The following is a 4785-nucleotide window of genomic DNA, read 5'->3' as shown; positions in this document are numbered from 1 at the left end:
GACGGGACAGACTGGGATTGTGGTGAGGGATGGGACAGACTGGGATGATGCTGGGGGATGGGATAGGCTGGGATGGTGATGGAGGAGGATGGGATAAGCTGAAGAGTCACCTTTTGATGGAGGGGGCAGGAGGTCGCTGGGTTAGGCGTCATGTCAAAGATATTTCCTAGTACTTCGATGTGGGGGAGGTAGGGGGGGAGGGGGGATGGCAGTATAAGGATGGGTGGGTGGAGAGGAGAGGGTGGGATGGGCTGGGATGATGGGACGGGGAGGGGGGACAGTACCGGCTATCCCTGTGAGGATGATACAATGTAGGTTGCATGCGATAGGTCAACGGTACAGGGGATGCAACAGGTCAACGGTACAGGGGATGCAACAGGTCAACGGTACAGTGCAGGATGGATGCAACAGGTCAACGGTACAGTGCAGGATGGATGCAACAGGTCAACGGTACAGTGCAGGATGGATGCAACAGGTCAACGGTACAGTGCAGGATGGATGCAACAGGGCAATGGTACAGTGCAGGATGGATGCAACAGGTCAACGGTACAACAGGGGCAATGCAAGGTGAACGTAGCAGGTGAACGGTACAACAGCGATTTTTCTTTAACCTGACAAGGATTCCAACCCTTTTTAGTTCAGCTGATAGCCAGGTGTAGCCAGACTGGAGGATTAATTTGACTAGTAACTAAGGAGTATAAGATCACTTCCTCATCTAAATTCACGCAGCCCCACTCTAGAATTCCCGCTGCACGATTTGCCCAGTTCCCTCAGGTGAAAGCAAACCAGGTATGAAACTTAACCTCTTCAGTCCCACTACGTACTCTTCATTTTGATCAGTGACCCATGAACCAGGCGATTTTATTCAGCGGATTTATTCAGGTAGCCTATATTAACTGAGGGATTTTTTGTAATGCTGTATCTTATCTAATCCCTTCAGTTCGAAATCTCTCTCCTTAAATATTACTTTGAAATACGTCATCGGAGAGAAGGGGTTGTATTAAATTTTTCTCCAAGAACAACAAGAACAAGAAATGGAAAAGCAGAGTAAGCACCGTATCTCTCTCTCTCTCTCTCTCTCTCTCTCTCTCACACACACACACACTTTTGCTAAGCAGACATATGGTAAACTTTAAACTCTGCTTTTGGAATAGGTGGGTAAATGAAAGGCTTGTTAAAAAAAAAAAAAAAGAGAGAAAGAAAGAAAAAGAAAGAAAGAAAGAAAAAGAAAATGTGTTGTTGAGACTGATATTGTGGGAATCTCTATCTATCTATCTATCTATCTATTGCCAGACGCCTCAATCCCGTTTGGGGTGGCCACAAACAAATCGCCTCCAAGTCGCCCTGTCCCCTGCCATTTCACTCCCCTGCTCCCAACTCACACCCCCCTCTCTCATATACCTCTCCACCCCATCTCTCCATCTCATCCTCGGCCTCCCCCTCCCTCTTTCCCCCTCCACCTCACTCACATACACTCTCTTCGTCAGTCTTTCACCCTCCATCCTCTCCACATGGCCAAACCACCTCAGTGTGTTCCTCATAACGCTTCCTATCACATCCACATCCACACCACAACGCTTCTTTATATCCTCATTCGTCAGCCTGTCTCTCCACATGACTCCACAGGCTCCTCTTAAATAACTCATTTCCACGGCTCTCACTCTTGACTTGTGTCCTTCCAACAACGTCCAAGCTTCACTTCTGTACGTTAGAGTTGGTATCACAATACTGTCATGTAGTAACTTTTTCACTTCCATGCTCACTTCCCTGTTCCTTATCACTGCTTTCACAGAACCAGCAACCTTTCTTCCCTGCTGTACCCTTTCAAGCACTTCACCCTCCAAACCTCCATCCTTACTCATCACACTACCCAAGTACTTAAACGTACTCACATTTTCCAATTCCTCACCATCCAACCTCGCTGTACATTCACTGACTTCACCTCTCTCAAAGACCATCACTTTACTCTTCCCTACATTCACCTTTAGATTCCGTTTCTTACACACTCTCTCAAACTCATCCACCAAGCCTTGCAGCTCCCCTTCGTCTTCACTCAACAACACGGTATCATCTGCAAACAACAGTACAGGGAGTTTCCAAACACTATCCTCTCTCACCAGGGCCACTCCAACATCCACCACCCTACCTTGTACCTCCTTTATTACCCCATCCATGTACAGATTGAACAACCATGGAGACATGACACATCCCTGTTTCAACCCAACTTTCAAAGAGAAAAATTCACTTAGTTCACCATCCACACGCACTGCAGCCTTCGCACCATCGTACATACTCTTCACAGCATTCAACAACTTCCCATCTATTCCATATATTCTTAACACTTTCCACAATCCTAGTCTATCCACCCTGTCATATGCATTCTCCAAATCCATGAAAGCCGCATACAACTTCTTTCCCATCTCTAGAAACTTTTCCACTAAAGATCTGAGAATGAATATCTGATCTACACAACCTCTTCCCTTCCTAAAGCCTCCCTGTTCTTCTCCAACTAATTTCTCTGTTCTTTCTCTAACTCTGTCAATAAGTATCCTACCATATACTTTTCCTATTATACTAAGAAGACAAATGCCCCTATGATTACCACACACTTCTTTTTCCCCTTTTCCTTTGTACAAGGGAATAATTATACCTGACTTCCAATCCTCCGGGACTCTACCTTCCTCCCAGGCCAACCTGCACATCTTCCACATCCATTCTGCTACTATCTCTCCCCCATGCTTCAGCATTTCACCACACACTCCATCAATTCCTGGGGCTTTCCCTGATTTAACTTTCTTCATTGCTTCCACAACTTCTATCCTACTGATTTCTTCCTGTCTTCTCACCTCCCTCCTTCTTCCAGCCATTCCCCAGCCACTTATACTCGCATTACTTCCATCCTCCACGTTCAACAATTCCTTAAAGTGTTCTCTCCATCTGCTCACTTTTTCTCCCTTCTCCACTAGTAATCTACCATTTTTATCTTTCACTCCCCTGCTAACTCCACTTCCACCCTGTCTTACTCTTTTCACCTCTTTCCAGAACATTTTCTTACAGTCCCTCCACTTTACACTCAAATTCCTTCCAAATTCCTCATCCACTCTCTTCTTACTCTCTCTTACTAATCTTTTCACCTCTCTCTTTCTTTCTACATATAACTCTCTCTTCCGCCTCTCAACTTCTTCCACGCCCCTATTTCTCATCCATTCATTGTATGCTTTCTTCTTTTGTGCCACAGCCCGTTTCACCTCTTCAGTCCACCACGCTGTTCCTTGCACCCCCCACGTCTTCTCTTCCTTCCACACACCACATCACATGCTGCACATATTTCTTCTGTAAATATTCTACACACACCTTCCACGTCCCCCATCTGCTCCAACTCATATTTGCCCAATCGTTCCTCCACTTCTCTCTTATACCTGCCTTTTTCTCATCCTCTTGCAACCTTTCCACTCTCCTTGCAACTACTCCTTCCTCTCGTCTTTCCCTTCTTCTATTCCTCCATCTTACTTGAACTTTAACTCTGGCCACCACCAAGTAGTGGTCAGAAAGTCCACTCCCCCAACCTCTATAAACTCTTGCATCCAATATACATCTTCGCATCCTTTCATCCACACACACATAATCAATCATTGCCTTCCTTTCACTCAATTCACCACCCACCCTTCTCATCACTCGCCATGTATACCTGTGGATCATTTTATGCCTGAAGAGGGTATTGGCTATCACCAACCCCCTCCCAGCACACATGTCCACTAACGCACTCCCATTCTCATCTATCTCAGCAGGCACACCCCACTCACCAACTATTCCATCCACCTTCACATTCCCAACTTTACCATTCATATCACCAATCAAAAACACTCTATCATTCCTTCCAAACTTTTCCATGCACACTTCTACATTTGTCCAGAACTCTTCTCTCACTCTTCTAGCACGATCTTGCGTTGGCGCATACACACACACAATCGCCCACATTTGTATTCCAACTTTCAACTTTACCCACACAATCCTTGATCCAACTGATCCATACTATCTTATGCTCCTCTTCCATCTTTTACTCACAACTATACATACTCCTTCCTTTGCCCTCTCATTCTCACCTACTCCTGCACATATACCCCATCCATACTCCCATTCTCTCACACTTTCTCCTCTCCATTTTGTTTCAGTTATTCCACATACATCCACTTTCGCATCCTCAAGCACCTGAACAATCTCTCTCTCTTTCACCTCATCATTTGCTCCCCTTACATTCCACGTTCCAATTGCAATGTCCTTTGTCCGGTCCTTGGTCGTCAACGTTTGGTCAGTCCTTGTCCGAGGCTTATTGTTTGTTTTTTTAGTTAGTTGTTTTCCGGGGAGGGGCACTAACCCTCCGCCAACCCTTTTAGTCGCCTTTTTCGACAAGCAGGGATACTGGGGGAGTATTCTTGACAAACCCCCCTACCCCCAGGGGGGTATGCAGCAAAACACGATAATGTGGTTTGGACATGTGGAGCGAATGGAGTGAGAGACTGACTTGGAGAGTGTATGAGACTGAGGCGTATGGGAGAATGTGGAGAGAGAGAGAGAGAGAGAGAGAGAGAGAGAGAGAGAGAGAGAGAGAGGGGAGGAGGGGAGCTGATGAGACGAAAAGTCTTTAACTCCACCCTGTTTAGAAGAGCTGTGTGTAGTGAGCCTCCCCCCTACATGACAGCAGCACTCTATAGGGACAAATAAGACTCCTGCACAAAGTCGGGAACTGCAGATGGGTAAAGGAACTATGTAGTCTGTTTAGCACAC

The sequence above is a fragment of the Coenobita brevimanus genome, chromosome 62, assembly GCF_032717465.1.
Source record: "Coenobita brevimanus isolate Jiangsu-jjx chromosome 62, ASM3271746v2, whole genome shotgun sequence".
Taxonomy (NCBI): domain Eukaryota; kingdom Metazoa; phylum Arthropoda; class Malacostraca; order Decapoda; family Coenobitidae; genus Coenobita; species Coenobita brevimanus.
The sequence above is the reverse complement of the archived record's forward strand: the minus strand, read 5'-3'. Positions refer to the sequence as shown.